Source organism: Zalophus californianus, chromosome 1 (genome assembly GCF_009762305.2).
Source record: "Zalophus californianus isolate mZalCal1 chromosome 1, mZalCal1.pri.v2, whole genome shotgun sequence".
Classification (NCBI taxonomy): Eukaryota; Metazoa; Chordata; class Mammalia; order Carnivora; family Otariidae; genus Zalophus; species Zalophus californianus.
Genome location: NC_045595.1, coordinates 177,105,050 through 177,125,839, shown reverse-complemented (window position 1 = coordinate 177,125,839; position 20,790 = coordinate 177,105,050). Strand labels below are relative to the sequence as shown.

The 20,790-nt window shown below is 33.9% G+C and overlaps 2 pseudogenes; one reads left to right on the top strand and one right to left on the bottom strand.

Annotated features, from left to right (window-relative positions):
• Positions 1-5,964: 5,964 nt before the first annotated feature.
• LOC113918088 lies at positions 5,965-6,322 on the bottom strand (annotated as a pseudogene).
• Positions 6,323-16,336: 10,014 nt separating this feature from the next.
• On the top strand, positions 16,337-16,455 carry LOC113919077 (annotated as a pseudogene).
• The last annotated feature ends 4,335 nt before the right edge of the window (positions 16,456-20,790 follow it).

The following is a 20,790-nucleotide window of genomic DNA, read 5'->3' as shown; positions in this document are numbered from 1 at the left end:
AAATATAAGGAGCTTGACATGTCAGTTACCTGGTGTAGAAGTTAATATGAAAGAGTTTAACGCATATTTATTCTTTTTGTTTTCTCTTGCTTTTCAATTGTATCCCAAACAGCAAACTCTTAACCTTTCAGGGCCTAATCTATAATTCGTATTCTGGCCAACAGCTGATTTACTTGACTGAAAGTCGTGCTGATGGAAGGAGCAAAGGATCAGGAATTTAATGGATACATAACAAAAAGCTCAACTCCATGAATTTAAATCCATTTTACATTAGAAGAACTTATGATAAGTTTATGGCAATAAAATGTCAAGATGTTAATAAGAATTGGTATGTTTCCATGTGATTAAATGACAGAATTACAGCCCAAAATGCCACCTTTTTGTTGGAAATGTAAGAAACACACTGAACAGATGCATTCAGAAAGATAATCATTGTAAAGACATCTGTCTACACTCTATAAATTATTCCTTATAAAGTCATCGGTAATTTATCTCTCTACAATGAATCTTAGGCCACTTTGAAAATATGGCATTAGAAGAGAGTAGAGTTTTTAAACAGGCTTCCTCATTTTCTTTTAATGGTGCTCCCACTTGAAAAAAAAAATGGACAACCTTGCATATACTAATACACTCAGTTTGTTTTTAATTAAAACTTTAATATATAAAATATAGATACCCCTTCTGTATCTTTTGTCAGGGACAGACTGATTTTAAAGGTATACAGTCCTTCCTACTTTATTTTTTAAGACTTTATTTATTTATTTGAGAGAGAGAGAGCGCACATAAGCAGGGGTGAAGGGAGAAGGAGAAGCAGACTCCTCGCTGAGCAGGGAGGACCCCGGGATCATGACCTGAGCCGAAGGCAGACGTTTAACCAACTGAGCCACCCAGGTGCCCCAGTATAGTCCTTGCTATTTTAAATCAAGGAGATTATTTTGATTCTTCAGTGACTCCATAACTCTGCCTTCTGCCTTCACTGTTTTAAGTTTGTGTATTCAGCATTTATTGCTTTTAGTTCCTTATTATTTCATTAGATTATAAACTCCATGATGTCAGGAATCTTGATTTACCCTTCACTGTGTCTTACAGAATCTACCAGAGAATTTAACACAAAGTGTTTTTTTTTTTTTTTTTTGAGTAGAATGATCAATTAGATAAAGAAATTTTAAAATATAAATAAGTCCTTTGGCTCTGTAATGGTATACTTGTGTTCTTACTTTTATATTTATGTTTGAGGCTCCCTACTATTCATTTGTTTGATTTTACATTCTAGGGTGTTAGCTTTTGAAGAGGATACTTCCATTCTGAACACATCTATGTTTACTTGATTTCCAGCCAGTTAGTTTATTTAAGAGTCAAAATGCTTGGGCGCCTGGGTGGCTCAGATGTTTGAGCATCTGCTTTCGGCTCAGGTCATGATCCCAGGGTCCTGGGATCGAGTCCCGCATCGGGCTCCCTGCTCCTTGGGAGCCTGCTTCTCCCTCTGCTTCTTTCTCTCTCTCTCTCCCTCTCTTCTCTCTCTCCCTCTGTCTCTCATGAATAAATAAATAAAAAATTTTAAAAAAAGAGTCAAAATGCTTGTTATGCTGTCCATACAACTTATAATTAAATGTTTAATTTTTCCCACTACTTTCTAATTGACAGTTGTAGATTTGTGTGGATACAATCTGACCAACCCCATCAGGTTAACAGAGCCATCAAAAGAGGCCTAGTTAGGACCCAGAATCCTCCAAGGCCATTGTCTGATGATTAGCACAGACCAGTTTGTTGCTGATATTGTCAAGAGTCCTTTCCACTCCCTCAACTCAATTTCTTGCTTCATTGCTTTGAACCCCTATGGGGCAGCAGCAGTTTAAGGGATGTCAACAAGAATACTCTTGTTTTCTCAGGAATTCAGTACAAGAGGATAAACAGTTACACAGCTGGGCAAACTAATAGGTATAGAAGTGTGTGACTTAGTGTTTAATAAATACATGAGCATTTTACAAGACCTACTGGACCTTCCTTGAAATTATTGAATTTGATTGATATATGTAGTGTTTACTTGAGGTAATTTTTGCTTAAATCACAGTTATAGATTTTTTTTATTAGATGTGACAAACATCAGGTTTGTTAATTAAGAACCCAGATATAAAGCCATATTTTGTCAAATATTTTTGTAAATATCAAAAAAATTTTAAAAAGAAATTTCAGAGAAATGCCTCAATTTTATTCTATTTTGTATATGTGTGGCAGTGTTTATGAGTAGTTTAGGGTCCATAAATAGACAGAAGGCTCTACATTTATTTTCTCTACTCCTTTTAATATTAATTTGTTTAGATACTGAGCGCTGTCTTAGGGGCTCTTCATCCTTTAAATAAGGATTGCAGAACAGCAAACAACCTATGGCTTGAGGAGTGGAAATTTATGGAATGCAAATTTGCTATTTCTACTCTAGAGTATAACTAACTACAATTTATCTGGCTGGAGCACGCAGTATTATATCCTGTCATTGAATCGATATTATTTTAATGTCACAGAAATTTTTACCTGAACCCATAAGAGGCTCCAGTGGTTTAAATGAAAATCAGCATGGCTGATTACTACTTCTGCACCAGATCTGCAAAGAGATGATCATGGCCATACGGTTGGGGTTGGGCTTTGAGCTATGAATTGTGGCGTGAGACCCATACGTCCTTCAGAGAGAGCTCATTACTCAAATTTCAACCAACATTAATTTCTTCCTTTTCACTTGTAACAGTAGTAAAACTTATCCTGAAAGATGCAGGATATATGACTAATTGAAAAACAGGTAGAATGTGTTAAAATCACCTTGGGAGGCTCTGCCTTGGAGAACAACATTGAAATAAAAAATGAAAGTGAAAGCATTTTTCCACTACCCCTTCAACTGTTAATAGTCCCTTTCAAAAATATAATAAAATAAGAGTGTTGATCCGAAAATATGAAAAAGCATCTATTTTATCAATTCAAAAAAAGTATTTTTCAAACTACAGCTGGTGAATATTATGTGAATACTGTTTTATACTAATTAAATCCACCGGCAGCCACAGATTCCTTTTCTCTGGAATCATTGCTAAAGCCTATTTAAAGTATTGGAACATTTTATGAGGTCAGGAAGAATTAGACTGTGTATTTTTAGTTTCCTCACTCCACACGCTATTACTATTACTGATAAAATCACAGAGACTACATCTAAAATACTTAAGGCAACTTACTTATGACTTTTGTTTACTAGTGTGTAGGAAAAAAAAACTTTAAGCTTCCTCATTTTTAAAACAGTTTTGAATTGGGTCGAGTCCTGAAATTAGGAAATTGCCTAGGATCAGTCTTAAGGAAAATTTTTGATAAATGTAAAGCTTTTCTCTTGCTTTCCTTTCTCTTTTTCTGATACACTTTTCCAGTAACTAATCATTCCTTTCCCTCCACAGTTTTTTTGGCCTCTCCAAAGCCAGGCCTAATTTCCTGTGATGTGCTCCATTTTCTGAAAGGACCGCTCCTTCCTTCCTTTTGCTGCTCATGACCTTCATTAAAATGTTCGTGTTTTGAAAATATGTTTCGGTGAGTCAGGAGAAAAGTAATTGGATTGATAAGTGAGTAAAAAGTGAATAAATAATCTCTTGAAGTGTTTGAATTTAAAAAAAAATTCAGGTCAGTTTTTTTGTTTTAGTTTTTGTTTGTTTTTTTGTTTTTTTTTGCACAAATGATCTCTCATCAGCATGGGTAATAACTCTTTTGACAGAGAGTTGAACTAAATTACTTTTTAATGTCCCTCCCTACACAAGATACCAAAAAAAAAAAAAAAAAAGTAAAGTGAGCTATTGAAGAGTTTATGAACATAGTTTGGATAGAAGTCCAGATAAAGCATAACAGGCATCAATTATAATACTTAGACAACTATCCAGTTGCCTTCTTATAAAACCATCCTTCCCTGCCTGATGTTTGGTGATAAAAAAAAAATAGGACATGAAATAGGAAGTAGTCAAATTCTGAACTAGAAAAATGAAAGTGAGTAATAAAACTTAGTAAAACTTCATACGAACACAAATAGTCCTCATAAAACAAAACATTCCAGACTTGAATTACTAAGGCTTTGTTTTATCTAGGTTCTAAATTTGGATTCCAAAGATATGATTTCTGTTCAAAAATATTTAAACGTTTCACAAAAATGTTAAGAATGCCTATTTATCATATTTTTTCCACACTATGTTCAAGGTGTAGAGAGTGATCCAGCTTAATTTAGTGTTAATAGTAGCTTATTCTTATTAATGGAAGTTTTTCATAGTAAGGAAACAAATTCAGGGATAAAAAATAAATATTGCTGCTTATAAGCTTATTATTTAACTTCGCAGCTGTTGTAACACTATATGTAGGAAATAGTGTTACAAGGGAATAGTAAAATTTTCTACTAGTAAATCTGCCACAGATCAGTGATAGAAACAGTACATTATAGCTTTTTAGAAATGTGAAATAGCAAACCTTTGACATTACTGATGAATTTTAAAAACCAGAGCATTGTATCTCATATAAAATTCACAGTTGAATTGCTTTGTTTATTTATTTTCAAATCTTCCTACCCCACCCCTGCCATGGTGGCCTGCTAGGCACAGACGTACATGCTTAAATTTGCATGGAGAAAAGAAAATTGGCAATTTGAAATCATAATTTGCTTTGAATTTCTATTAAACATTGGAATTAAAAATAGTTCCCTATAGGTCTGGGTAAACATTTGGTTTATTACTTAGTTTCCAGTTTTCTGTTTTGCAAAAAAAAAAAAAAAAAATTAAATCAGTATTCTTTGTGTTTTAAACAATGGATCAGTCATGCATAAAAATACTTAGTAATATATGAGAATTATTGACTATTCCTTGGTGTTAGTTCAAAGTTGCATTTTCAAATACTGTGTTAAGAACTTTCCGGAAAAATTTAACATTTTATTTGTTTGGGAATACTATCACATACCATTAGTTGTCAAACCAATGACTTAATTGTTTGATAGTATTTCCACATCTGTTTTATTGTCATAAATGGTATGTCCTGTGTAATGCACTGCGTTTTTGTCCATTATAAAATAGAAACTATAACTTTTTATTATTTTTTTTGAAACTACAACTTTTTAAAGCTGGAACGTCCTAAGATCATATCATATGTGAAGAATCACAGCTCTTTAGTTAGACAACTTGGATTTAATTCTACTTCTGAATCTTTTGACTATTTACACCTCTGTTTCCAACTGTTACATGAGAAAAATAATACCTATCTTAGGTCTTCTAGTGTTGTTGGAGATTTTAAAAATATATTGTATGAAGAGTTTTTGTTAAGTGCTCACAAAAATTAGCATCAATAATGTCCCATTAGAAATAGAGTATAACAGGAAGTCACTCTCTGTCAGCGCTCATTATTAATCTAGAGCTTCCAGTGGTCAAGACACTGTTTTACAGTGATGACCAAGGGGGGTGGAGCCTTCCACCAAGAAGCTTACACTAAGGTGAAAAGGGCTAGAGATACAGACACTACACATAAAGGTAAAATGTATTTCAGTGAATAACAAATGTTATATACTAAATTAAATAGAGTGACGTTGCTATTTATTAATGCCTATGAAGTAAAAGTATTACTGGTTTGGATAAGGCCACCCAAGGTATAGCACTTTGCACTCTGGTGACCTGAAATTATATGCTGCTAATTTCATCTATTCCTACATACTTTTACATAAAGAAATGTGTGATTTTAAATTATCTATGACATATCTATGAATGTTATTGTGCATTTTTCCCATGGTTTATAATTGAGGACTTAATGACTTTTGACTCACTGTGTCTAATCCCCCAAGGTTAACACGCTAGTCCCATTTTACTAAATATCTAGCATGATTAAAATCTTTTATTTGTTTAAAGTATAATCTCCTTTTTATTTATTTTTTTCCAGAGAACAGTTTTTCTGTTCAGTCCTGGAGGACTTAGCTCCTTACATGGGCTTTGGTGGAGGTCATGGGGCAGTCCCCCAGGGCCTAAATCGATGTGAGGGTGTTGGATCCTTCCATGCTTCAGGAGAGCAATTCCTGACCACGTTGCTGTGAATGGCACACCTTGCATAGTAATGGAGTTTCACGTACAGCTTGGGAAGCGCATAAGCCTCAAAGAAGCCTCGTGCTTTGGAAATGCCCGTGATGGCAGCGGCCTCTACTATGGTCTGAATAAGGAACTTCTTAATGGACTTGAGACCTGATCTGGAGCATGCAACAGGCACAGCTGGTCTGGTGAATAAGCTGCAAGTGGCCAGGACCCTTTTGGGCGTGACCATTATTCCCTCATTTCTTTGTCATCTTGGAAGCGTGACCTGAGAGAGTGATTAAAATATTTAAAATAAAGATTCCTCCTGGATATAACTTGTAATATTTATAATATTTATTGGGGTGATGGCTATGGAATCAGGATTAGTCTTCCCTATATCGTTGACCAGAGAATGTTGGAAGACTTTCCCAAATTCGCTCATTCACACTGTCTGTTACATATTTAAGAGGCGTCCTAACAAATAACACCAGGGACAGAAAGAAAAGTGAGTGCCAGATGCAGACATTTGATATGACTTGTTAGCACCTAAGAAACAGAGACTATAAGAATTCCAGTAAGAAAAATATGATTTAAATTGGCCAGAAATGAGATCACCTGCCTTCTAGGAAGATTCATAGCCTGTTGCTACACCTGAAGAATATGCTTTGGGGACCCAATCAGTTATCCTGGATAATTCATGCAAAATAAATGAATAAAAAAGGGAAATAAAACTCTATACTGTGTCAGTTGATAAATTGTTCAAAGGTCCATCTGGAAAAGAGGCATACATATAAATCAACTGGAATTTGTTACACCTTGTCTTTAAATGTGACTTTATACTACATACCCAGTAAATTATAAGTGATGTCAAATATCCATTTGTAAAATTTTTGTCATAACTTAAAAAATAAATCTAATGTTATATTTTTTTACATTTTTATTTGAAATAATAACATTTTTGAGATGGACCAAAATATATAGCATTTTTCTTAAATTTCTCATTTTGTTATATTAATTCATCCTTTCCTCATACAACTTTTATTGGTCATTCAATTCTTATTTGTAAAGGAAACTTCCATCTTAGGATTTTTAGAAACTAACATCAAAAAAAATTATCTGTCTAAAATTTTGCCATTCCTCATGTGTGTTCTCGAAAGTCATTTTTGCAGGCTCATCCCTCCACTTGCCAAAGGATTTGTACCCTAATAAATCTTATTTTGTGATTATAATGTGACAGAAGTTCAATACAAAGAAAATTTGAGCCTCATAAAAATCAAATCTGTAGTGAGGAGATGAAGATAGCCTTGTAAATGGCTGTACACACAAAAAAATGTAGAGTTGGAGCACTTCAACAGCCTTTTTGACTCTTATTTTTAAAAGTAACTTATTTGCCAGTTTCTTCAGCAAAAAAAGGAAGTGCATATTGTAGGGTTGGGGCTCTTTTTTCCCACTAACCTAAAATCAACTATTAAGTGATTTTGTCTCACTTTGTCTCCCTCCTTCCCCCCATTTTAAAGACAAAGGTTTTCATTTTCACTTACATAATAATAATGGCAATGAACATAGATTCTTTTTTAAAGGAAACATATCAGCTCTTTCTGAAAAATAAAAACAAAAGCCAAATAACTCTAGTTAGAGCCCAAAGCTTAGTAATGGATAGTAAAATCAACTATTAATTAGAAAACCCCACTTTTATTCTTCAACTCTTCAATTTTTTTACTGTCTCTGAAATAAGAATGCAAATATCCAATGTTGGACAATTGCAAAATAGACTAGAGTTCTAATGATTTATATAATGCATATACCCCCCAAATGTTGAGGCTGAATCCAAAAGGATAAATTGATAATTTTGAAGACATAAAAAGATAAATGCTATTTTTTAAAATTTTTATTTGTCAGAGAGCACACAAGTGGGGACAGGAGGCAGCAGAGGGAAAAACAGGCTCCCTGCTGAACAAGGAGCCTGATGTGGGACTCAATCCCAGGACCTTGGATCATGACCAGAGCTGAAGGCAGACGCTTAACTGACTGAGCCACCCAGGCATCCCAAGATAAATGCTATTTAAATAAAGTCTATATTTATATGCATTTATGAAACTCATAATTATGCCCCAGTTAATCTATGGGGTGAAAATGAATTTTTACATAAACCATTTACTTAATGAAATGTTGTACATCTACTGAATAAAGGTCCTGAAGTTAAGATGTCTATTTAACTGATGCATCAAAGAGATGCTTTAAGGTACATTTCTCTTTCTATGGGGGTTCTTGAACAAATCTTCTGCACACTGATACGGTTGAGATATTTCATTCAAAATTAATATTGTTTACCATCATATAATGTACTTGTGGCTTTAACTACCACCTCAAGATAGGACAATATGTCCCAAAGAAAACAAGTCAGAAAATGTGCTCTATCTCAAACACCCTTGTGCGAAGAGGATGGTGGCAAGAAAATAAAACTTGAAGCACCTCTTCTACACTCTATGAGTTACTGCAAAATACCAGGGATGATATAAATAGTTTGAGTGAGGAAGCTTCATATAGCACAATGTGGCCTTGTAAATTATACTAATGGGGTGACATGGTAACAAAATGTCGATGAAAAAGAAAAAAAAACATAATTAAGAATCAGAATTCAAAGATGGAATTCTTTAGCAATTATTTTGTCCAATCTGCTCATCTGAAGGATGCAGACCCTGAAACCAACAAAGGAAAATGGAATCTCATCATCCCCTCAAGAATAGTTACTATTTTATTGACCATTTATTATGTACTAACCACTTGCTAAACACTGAACACAGCACTGTAAAATAGGAATTTTATAGAGGAGAAAACTGAAGCTCATTAAAGATAATGTAAGCTGTCCAAGGTCACATAGCAGTTATGGTACAGTTAGAACTTCCATCTGGCCCTGCTTGACTCCAAATGTTATAGTCTTTTTATAATTTGGTTATAATGCGAATTTCTATAGTATTCTAATCACATAGCTCCTTTGCCACAATGCTAAGTGACACACATTGGTTAATGTGACGGAGCCGCCTGACTCATACTTGGGCTTGGATACTAATATGAGTAATTTTCTTCAAAAGCCACAGTCAGGTGGGGGGTATTAAACAAAACAAAGAAAAAGAAAAGAAGAAATTGAATACAGACATTCAGGTAGTAAGCAGAAATCCTGTCACTTACTGCAAGCTTATTTTAAACAAAATTGCCATTATGTATTAATTATAACATTATACCCATATAGAAATCAAATACAGTGACATTTTAGCTCTGCTCTTCACCAGATAAACCTCTACATTTTATCTCACAGATGGATGCTGAGGGAAAACTGCTTTCTATTAAAACTAGGATCTTTACCTTTCTTTTGTTTGTTTTGTAATTTTTCTATGGGAATTTTAACAGAATCAAAACGTATTTAGAAAGAGTAAAGTCTATGTCTTTCTTATGGGTAAAAATGGCTTAGTTATTTCTCATCAAAGTTGAGTAAGATCAGTCAGATTGACTCCCATTTGCTGACAAGAAAATGGAGGCATTAAAATTCAAAGAATCTTACTACCTAATAACTCCCAGAGACTTTAAAGGTTATTTAATCAGCCACCTTATTTTTTGGATGAAGAAACAGGCTCAGAGAGTGATTAACAAATTATTTTCACTCACAATTATAGTTAGTGATAGAGTTATGAAATGACTGTTCAGCTCTCTTTTTTTAAGGATTTTATTTATTTGACAGACACAGCAAGAGAGGGAACACAAGTAAGGGGAGTGGGAGAGGGAGGAGCAGGCTTCCCGCAGAGCAGGGAGCCCGATGCCGGTCTTGATCCCAGGACCCATGGATCATGACCTGAGCTGAAGGCAGACACTTAACGACTGAGCCACCCAGGCGCCCCATGACTGTTCAACTCTTAACACTCAGTCTTATTCTGTTTTCATTGAGCCATCTTCCTCTCCATAATATTATAATTTCTATAAAGCACTCTTAAAAAACAAGAGTTTAAATAATGAAGGAAATAAGACAGATGACCAGAATCCAGAGAATCAGGATATTCAGCCAACAAGCAATGCCATTTTGCAAAGTTTAGAATGTGGCTAATTAGAGGTTTTATAGACAGCACTTCCAGGGTGAAATGGAGAACTCTGAAATAAAAATAAATTGAAAGTTTGCAATACTATGCTTGATTCTGACGTTGATCACCCAAAGTTAGCACAGACTCCACAAGTTAGGGGCATGGTCCCCAACAAGACTGCCCTTATGTCAGCTACAAATTTGGGGATCTCTTGTCTACTTGCATTTCTGATTAACTGCTTACAAATCTGAGGCACAATTGATTGAATTTTTGGCCACATGACTGAAGTCAATCCCCAGACCCTCTCTCCTTTCCAGGTATCAGGAGATCAGGCTGTTACATGAGGCTCAAAGCCCCAAATCTCTAACCACATAATTCTTTTTTCTGGTATGACCAGTTGCTATCCTGAATCATTGTTGGCATAAATTCAGGTGTGGTCCAAGGGCCCATCATCAATAAAAAGACATGCCCATGTCTTGGGAAATCCCAAGGTTTAGAAGTTTCCTCCCAGGAACCGTGAACAGAGATCAGACAAATTCTTTATTCTACAAAAAGGTGTACATATTGAATTAAGGGGGTATGTTTTTCTTGCTCCCAAAACCTACCATGCTGATAAAACAAACTATTTGACCCATGGTAGCCCTAAATAAAGGATGAATACTGCTCTCCAGACCTTGTGTAATTATGTATACAATAAGTACTTTATTATTATTGCCGGTCCAAAATTGCAAACACCTCAGTAAATTCCTTGAGTATCAATCTATTAAAAAACAAGATGTTAAGGAATGGGGAAGTAGTGTTTAGTACCAGTCACACACATCACTGAAATAACCGAGCACTTAATTTAACACACAAACAGCCCTTCAACCACAAACAAATCTAAAGCCTGAATCTGACAAAACCCATTAGCTGAGAATATTGTAATAATCCTACTAATTAATGGACTGCAAAAGGCTTCCAGATGGCATGAACAAATACACTTAATTATGGTCCATCATTCTTGCTTGTATTTAGAACCTCCAGCATTGTAGGACAATTCTGAAATTGATATGGTTATGAATTATTGTTGTGCCATATGGATATGCAATTTTGATAGAATTGCACATTTAAAAATCTACTTATTCAACACATAACTTTTAAAATTTTTGTGCTTATAAAAATTTTAAGTCATAAATTTCTAAACCAGAATGTTAATGGACTTTTTAATCTTCTTGCACAAATTACTTATTCAAGAATCATGTCATACTTAGTAAATAAAGAGCAAATAGCAGATTCATTTATAGAACTCTACAGTATGCTCACAAAAAAAAAAAAGACAAAACAAAACAAGACTAAAAGCCAACGGATCTCTTTGAATTTGCTTGGCGTGATCAAGTAAATGTGTTTTATCCCTGATAACACCTATTTCTCATGTTACATCAATTGTCATTGTTATTAATATACCAAAATGATTCTCCCCCAAAAAAGCTGTGGATTTCTTTGAGGGCCAATTATCTTTTAAATACATTTATGTAAGATGTTTTAGTAACATCTGTGAGAATAAAATATGGTGAAAAGTAGTTTCTGACTTTTCGGTATTTTCTTGTTAATCTCTTATAAAAAACAATCTGTAATACTTCATTGGAATGATACATGAGGAATGATAGGGTTCATATAATTATTTAGAAATGCCATTTGTACTAGTGTTATTGGGCCACCTGATTGGAATAAAACAAATGATACTTAGTGCATCCTCCGGTCATATCCAATTCTACCACCATTGGTAGACATGAGACAGGCAGAGTCCTGTGGAGAAGTCCTACGTAGGAATAAGCCATCAAAGCATCCTCTATGTACAGATACTTTCCCATCTGCATTTTGATATTATTCATTATTACTCAAGCTTAGTATTTTAAATGATGTTTGTGATAAATTCAACATCCATTTAAAACAAGGCACTATGTAAGTTATCTCAGGCAACCAGTATAATTTGAGATCATTAAAAACATTAGATGGCCATCAGGGAAATGCAAATCAAAACCATTTCACACCCTCTAGGATGAACATAAGAAAAAAGACAGACAATAGCAAGCATCAGAGAGCATGGGGAGAAATTGGAAGCTTCACACGATGTTATTAGGGATGCAAAACGGTTCAGAGAAATACTTTGGAAGATAGTAGAGCAGTTCCACAAAAGCGGAACTTCGTTAACGTTTAACAAGGAGCTATCACATGACTCGGTGATTCAACTCCTAGATATGAATCCAAAAATAAAAAGATATATCCACATAAAAACTTGTAAACAAATGCTCATTGCAGTTGTAACAGCCAAAAAGTGGAAAACCCAAGTGTTCATCAACTGATGAGTGGATAAATAAAATGTGCTATACGTATACATTAGAATACTACTTGGTAATAAATTACTACTGATTAGAAGTACTGATACATGGTACAATATAGACAGACCTTTAAAACATATGGTGAGTGAAAAGAAACAAGACACAAAAGAACACATATTTCATGATTCCATTATTTGAAATGTTCCGAATAGGGCAATTTGTGGAGGAAGAAAGTGGTTGCCCAGGGCTGGAGTAAGGTTAGAGGAATAAGGTAACTACCAATGCGTTTAGAATGTCTCTTTGGGCTGATAAAGAGGTTCTAACATTGACTGCGATGAGGGTTGTACAACTCTGTGAATATGCTCAAAACCACTGAACTGAACCACTGAACTGTGTGAATTGTACAGCATATGAATTATATCTCAGTAAGTTTGTTATTTTAAAAACTTACAAGTATTTCTTACAATTTTCTTGTAGAATTAATGTGCTTAGAATTAATTGAAGTTCTGTTTCACCTTCTCTCAGAATACATTTTAATGTAAGAGGCAAAGTATATAATGAATCCAAAGTAAGAGACCAGTGATCGTTAAGGTGGTATTAAATAATGAAATCCTAAAATCATAAAAAAATCATAAAAGAACCATTTTAAATAAAAATTGTCACTGTATAGAGGTGGATGAGGATAAAGATGGAGCTACAGGATGAAGCAAATGTAACTCCAGTTACTTTAATATTCTGTAGTGCTATTGACTAAAAATGGAAAATCAGATTAAAATGAATCCATTTGTGGATTGGAGATAGAGTGAGGGGAGTAGGCATATAATCAGGAGCTCTTCCATTTATTTAGAAAACTTAATTTTTAAAAAAATTTTCTTATTTCTTTCCTTTCATAACTTAAAACTTTAATCAAAACTTTCTCTTTTCAAGATCTCTCCACTGCACGATTTCTTTTACTCACTAATATCTACTGAGGCACATACTGACATACTAAATGATAAAGTGAGTATTTTGTAGGTAAGTATTTATACACTATTGTGCATTGTTCAGATTAAGTGAAGAGACTCTTCCAAGATCCACAAGCAGAAAGAGGGACAAACAAAAGCAAGGAAGGAAGATTCTGGGAGGGATTATCTTGTGACGTGAAGGGAAGGAACTACTGATATAGGAAAATCAACAGGAAATAAAAATGAGAAAGTATAAATAAACCAAAGTAGATAGGCTATGTCAACACCAGAGATGGAAAGAGAATATCTAACACAAATTTGTGCTTATTTTGTACAAGTAATTTTTTTAAAAAATATTGTTATGAGATCACGTATTTTTATCATGAAACATCAAATGTTGTGTGTTTTATAAATGTTTAGCAATGATTATTTAATGGGAAATACATATAATGATTAATATCAGGGAACCACGAAATCTTTTCCTACATCTTCAGCCTCCATATCATCAACAGGCTAAGCCTTTTAATCTTCTATACTTTTTTATACTTCCAGGTATTTACATATACCAGGAAAAGATTTAGAGAGTAATATTCCAATTATTTAAGCCAAGATCAAAGAAATTAACTGGTTTTTAGTTCTTCTTTAAAGAGCAATGTGTAAAACATGATATATTAATGAATGGTGCTTTTTTAAGATTAGATAAAAAATGAGTTAAATAGCTTTGGGTAATTTTTTAAAAATGTATAAAATTAAAAGGAATCCTTATGATATCTCTAACGGATTTGACCACTAGGTGTTTTTAGAATAAAATACAATGTCTTAATTTTACCATGTTTACTACAAAGAGAGCTAGAAGATTTAAATACAGGTATATGAAACATATACTTAACAGAAAATACCACCCAACTTTATATATTCTTATATTTTCTTACATATCTATTTTATATCATTAGTTTGCTCTAATCTTTATGATTAGTAGTAGATATGGCGTACTAATTTTATTTTGTAATCATCATTAGCATATAATCACATATTTATGGTTTGGGCCTATGAATAGGTTTTGTTCTTTATTAGCTTTTATTTGTTTGTTTTGGTTTTAAGAAGAATAAAAAAGAATGGATCTTGAGAAATTGTCTTCAAGATCTTCAATGTTTTTAATTATTTTTTCTTTAAATATTTGAATTTAACCTGCAGCACTTTTTTAATTTAAATTCAATTTAGTTAACATATAGTGTATTCATCAGTTGCATACAACACCCAGTGCTCATAATATCAAGTGCCCTCCTTAATGCCCATCACACAATTACCCCATCCCCCCCACCTGCCTCCTCTCTAGCAACCCTCAGTTTGTCCTCTATAGTTAAGAGTCTCTCATGGTTTGCCTCTCTGTTTTTATCTTATTTTATTTTTCCCTCCCTTCCCTATGGTCCTTTGTTTTGTTTCTTAAATTCCACATATGAGGGAAATCATACGGTATTTGTCTTTCTCTGACTTATTTCACTTAGCACAATACCTTCAAGTTCCATCCACATTGTTACAAATGGCAAGATTTCATTCTTTTTGATGGCTAATATTCCATCGTATATATATATATATATGTGTATATATATATATACATATATATATATATCTCAAATCTTCTTTATCCATTCATCTGTTGATAGACATCTGGGCTTTTCCCATATTTTGGCTATTGTGGGCATTGCTGCTATGAACATTAGAGTGCATGTGCTGCTTCAAATCATTATTTTTGTATCCTTTGGATAAATACCTATTAACAAGCAGCACTTTAGTATTTTCAAGCCCTTTTTTCCTTTCTTTGTACATAATAAATATATATTATAATCTGTCGGTGAGCAAAACACTTTTATAGGTATTAGAAACCTGAAAATATGCTAGTCAATAAATCTAATACAAAGCAAACTGCTGCCCAAAGTGATTTTTTTTTTTCTCAGCCACTAACTTAATTCCTTCAACTTCCATATTCAATCTATCAATATTTCCTGTGGGTTCTATTTTCAAAATACAGCCAGAAGGTGGACATTTCTTACCACCTAATACAAGTTGCCATCATACCCAGTGTGAATTACTAAAATCACCTTCTACATTATGTAATCTTTATCCTCATAGTAATGAAGATTTCTTTATATTTAAATACAAGTCACATAATACCATTTTTCTTAAAATCTTCCAACTACTTCCCATCTTTCAATCTTCCAGCTATTTTTTAAGGGAACATGGTCAAACTAAGGCACCGAATTTTATTCTAAAAATTCTTCAAGGTCAAATTTGTTAGAAGTATCAGAAGAACTCCTCTTAATTTTGTACACATTTGGAAAATTCCCCAGTACTGTTTAACTCATTGTTTTATTTGGTCCTGAAAAACACCACTCATTAATATTAGCTCTTTGCCACGGTATAACAATGTCCCAGATGACATGGGCTTGTTCACATCTTTTTTACTGAGGTCGTTATTCCCCTTGATGTCACAATATTTTGATTCATGTTTGAATTCCCCCAAAAAGAAAAAAAATAATAAAATAAAAATTTCTTAAAAAATATGGAATTACAAAGGCATATGCAAAAATCACTGTAAGTAAAAAAAATATTGTGATAATGACCCAAATTTGGTACTGCCAAATAAGAATCCTAGGGTGAAATACAAAGTTTAGGATGATTTGCATAAGAAAAGAAAAAGAGAACAATTGGTTTTATATCTAAAATTCAAACCAGACACAATAAATTACCTATAAGTTTAGGATGTTTTACATAATAAAGGGGGAGCAATTGGTCTTACATCTAAGATTCCAATCAGATATAATAAATTACCTATAATTAATGTTTAGCCCTAAGGGTATATCTTATTAAACAGGACTCTTTAAATTTGCCATAGCAACCCTACAATAAGTCATAAAATCTACCAAATTATAACCCAGGCTATAAAACTCTAAAGGGTCTACGGCCATACCACCCTGAACGTGCCCAATCTCATTTGATTTCGGAAGCTAAGCAGGGTCGGTCCTGGTTAGTACTTGGATGGGAGACTGCCTGGGAATACTGGGTGCTGTAGGCTCTTGGGACGCCTGGGTGGCTCAGTCGGTTAAGCATCTGCCTTTGGCTCAGGTCATGGTCCCAGGGTCCTGGGATCGAGTCCCACTTCGGGCTCCCTGCTCCACGGGAAGCCTATTTCTCCCTCTTCCATTCCCCCTGCTTATGTTCCCTCTCTCGCTGTGTCTCTCTCTGTCAAATAAATAAATAAAATCCTTAAAAATAAATAAATAAAACTTTCCAAAGGAAGGAATAATTAGTCCAATGGTTTTTCCCCTACTAGGACAAAATAAAAATGAATGTTACCTGACAATGAATTATCATGTAGATGCTTTCTATAAACTTCTAATTCCAAGCATTACTAAAATAACAAATCCATTCAATTGGTCATTGGAAAATACTCTGCAATCATATTTGGCTAACATGCTCTGTTCAGTGGCTCTTTCAATAGTCTTTCAGTTGCAATTTGCATTCCCTTTCAAAGGAAAATAGTACACCTTGACTTGGCAACCCACAAAACCTGAAGAGTCTACTACACATCATACATAAACGATGCAGACAAGACCTCCATCACATCTCGTTGTCCCTTCTTGGAATACAGGTATGACAGTTATTGATAATACTTTTTCTATACACACAAACACAGATATTTAGAAATATATATACACTACATGTTTTAAAAACACTTGTAAAAGTAAAAGAATATGAATTATTTTTCTCCAGTAGTATTCTGGTCAAATCAAATAAGTAAAAACCAAATTTCTGACTTGGTATTTCTTTAATTTTGGATTGAAGTAGTTTTTAAATTAAGTTTCAGTGAGATGAGCTCAGTTTTTCCTTCAAAATAATGACTACCCTGCAATGAGTTTTACTGAGTTGACAGATGTCTACAATATGCATAACCGGATACACACATAAACATTTAAAACTTCTATAGAAGTGCAATTGGAGCAGAGAAAGGAAAGAAAATAAAAAATAGCAAATTATTTCTTATTAAACTCATCCAGAAAGGGCATGAATTATACAACTTTAGGGTGCACTGACACTAGATTAATGGAAATTTATTCACAAAACTCCCTAGGAACATGGTTGAGCACATACTATTTACATTTCTCATTTTACATATTATAAGTTTATACATGTCAATATATTATATACTTAAAAGACCAGTAGGCAAATTGTTAATAGGAAATGATCTTTTGATCTTGTTTTGATGTTTAGTTACATGTGAAGAAAGACAGGAATTTAAAATGTTTATATCAAACCCAAAAAGTTACCTTGCATGAGGCAATAGAGACTATACTTATTAATATATTGATGCATCTAATTTAAGCTAAAATTATTTCTTTTGTTTCTATTGCAAATATTGTCCTTACTATTCTTCTTGATGTCGAGGGGGGTCTTCTGTACTAGTTCTTCTGGATGTGAAACAATTCAGGAACTCATTTTAAAGACCATTTCAAACATTTTCTCCAAGATTTATTTTTAAAGGTTTTATTTATTTGAGAGAGCAAGAAAGCACGAGTGGCAGGGAGCAGCAGAGGGAGAGGGAGAAGTAGACTCCCACTGAGCAAGGAGCCTGATGTGGGGCTAGATCCTGGAACCCCAGGATCATGACCTGAGCCAAAGGCAGATGCTTAACCACCTGACCCACCCAGGCACCCCTCTCCAAGATTTTTAAAAACACCTCTAGCTTTTCTCCTAACTTTAGTATTACCTATAATATATCAAAAATTTCTTCCTTACAGAAAAGTTATCAGATGAATGGAAATATATTTTAAATAAATTCTTCAAATCCCAATGATGTTGCAATCAAAGGAGTACTTGTTGTATAAAAAGCTTTGATGAGACCATCATATAATAAAAGATGGGTTTTTTGTTTGCTTGTTTTTATTTAAATTCAATTAGTCAACATAAAAGATGTTTATAAGTACATTTCTATCTTATCAAGAGATGAGTAATACTCTAACTTTAAAATTGATCTACAAGTCAGCAAAAACACTGCAAGAAGTTGGTCTTGAAATCATTGATTATTGATACTTACCTTTGATACCATTTCAATTTGTTAAAGTTTCTAATGACCCCAAACCTATGATTTTGATCTTGAAAATTAGAATGTGAATTATAACTTCTTACTAGCCACCTTGGGAACACAAGTCGAGGTGGCAGTTGCTGCTTGAGGAAAAGACAGAAGATTGTTATCAGCTTTTTGTAATCTACTAGGAGGTAATCATCTCAGAAATACCTCATTTCTGAGAGGGTTCAAGATGGCAGTGTTGGAAGACCCTGAAGTCACCTTTTCCCTCAGACATAACAAATTTACAGCTATTTGTGGAATAATTTTCCTGTTGAAAAGATCTGAGAACTAGATGAACAGCACCACCATAACAAAAGAGACACATCAAGAAGGGTAGGAGAGGCAGACACAGCCTTACTGGGATGCCGCTCCAGAAATGGTAACCCCACAAAGTGGAAGCAATTCCCAAAATATGGAGTACTCCCTCAAGGGGTAAAGGAATTGTCCCCCATACAAGTAACCCTGGCCCTGGAGGGCAGTACTGGAAATATAAGCCCACAAAAGAGCTAGTTTTGAAATTCAACGAGGATTAAGACCAAGAGAATTGCAGAACTAAAAGGAATAAAGATCTCACTCTTAACAGGCTCACACACAAACCCACTTGCCCTGAGATCCAGCATAAGGTCAACAGAGTGAAAATCACCTAGACTATACATGAGGGAAATCCAGTTACTAATTTTAAAGTGGCTACTGAAGAGGCAGGTACATGCAGGGAATTTTTTCAGGGACAGAAATGCTGGTATATGCCATTTTTGCAATTTCATCCTAACTTGCTAGTTACAGAGCATATAGGCGCCACTTCCAGTGCCATCTCTTGCGTCTGCTAGTACCAGAGGGCATGATCTGCTGACCCTGCACTACTAGTTGAGCACCCCATGCCCTGCCCACTCTACACAGAGACTGAGATACAACCAGATGGGGAGCACCCCAGTCCTGACCTTCCCATGCATCCGCAACTAGGCTGGGCGAGTGCCCTGAGCCTCATCCTCCCCACATATCAGACAATCTGCAACAAGAACATACATTTCTTTTTCAAGTGTACATGGAACATTCTTCAGGATGGATCACATATTAGACCACAAAACAAGTCTCAATAAATTTAAGAAGATTAAAATCATATTAAACATCTGTCTCAACAACAATGGTATAAAAGTAAAAATCAATTATAAGAAAAAAAGTGGAAAAAACACAAACACATGGAGACTAAATAATATGCTATTAAACAAAAACTAATGAGTCAACAAAGAAAGCAAAGAGGGAATCAAAACATACCTTGAGACAAATAAAAATGGAAAGATAATGTTCTAAAATCTTTGAGATGAAGCAAAATTTTGTTACAAATAACAAAAGTTATTTATAATTCTTGAATAAACAATTTAATTTTACACTTAAAGGAACAGGGAAAGGAAAAATAATTTAAGGAACTAAAATTAAATTTAAAATTAAGTCTATTTCCTTTAAATTTAAACAAACTAGGAAAAGAAAAACAAATAAAGCCCAAAGTTAGTAGAAGGAAGGAAATAATAAAGATCAGAGTGGAAATAAATGAAATAAAATGAAATAAAGACTAAAAAGAAAGAAAGAAAGAAAAAAGAAAAGACCAGTGAAACTAAAAGCTGTTTCTTCATTTTTTAAAAAAAAGCTGTTTCTTTAAAAAGAGAAACCAAATCAACAAAACTTTTAGCCAGACTCATCAAGAAAATGAGAGAGAAATAAGTAAAATCAGAAATGAAAGAGGAGAAATGCAAAAAATACTGGAGAAACACAAAAGGTCAAGGGAATACTATGAACAATTATAGGTCAACAAATTAGACAATCTGGAAAAAACAAACAAACAAATAAACAATAAACTCCTAGGTACACAAATCTTCCAAAAGTGGATCATGTAGAAATAGAAAATCTGAATGGACTAATTGCTGGTAATAAAATTGAACAGTAATCAAAAAACTCCCAACAAACGTTAAGTCCAGGACCAGATGACTTCACAGGTAAATTCTACCAAATATTTTAAAAAGAGTTAATACTTACCTTTCTCAAATTATTTTTTTAAAAATTGAAGAGGAAGGAACATTTCCAAACTCATTTTTCAAGGCCAGCATTACCCTGATACCAAAACCGGACAAAGACGTTATATGAAAAATTACTGGCCAATACTCCTGATGAACATAGATGCAAGACTTCTCAACAAAATACTAGCAAATAGAATTTAACAATATATTCAAAGGATCATGCTCCATGAGTAAGTGGGATTACTTCCAGGGATGCAAGGATGGTTTAACATCT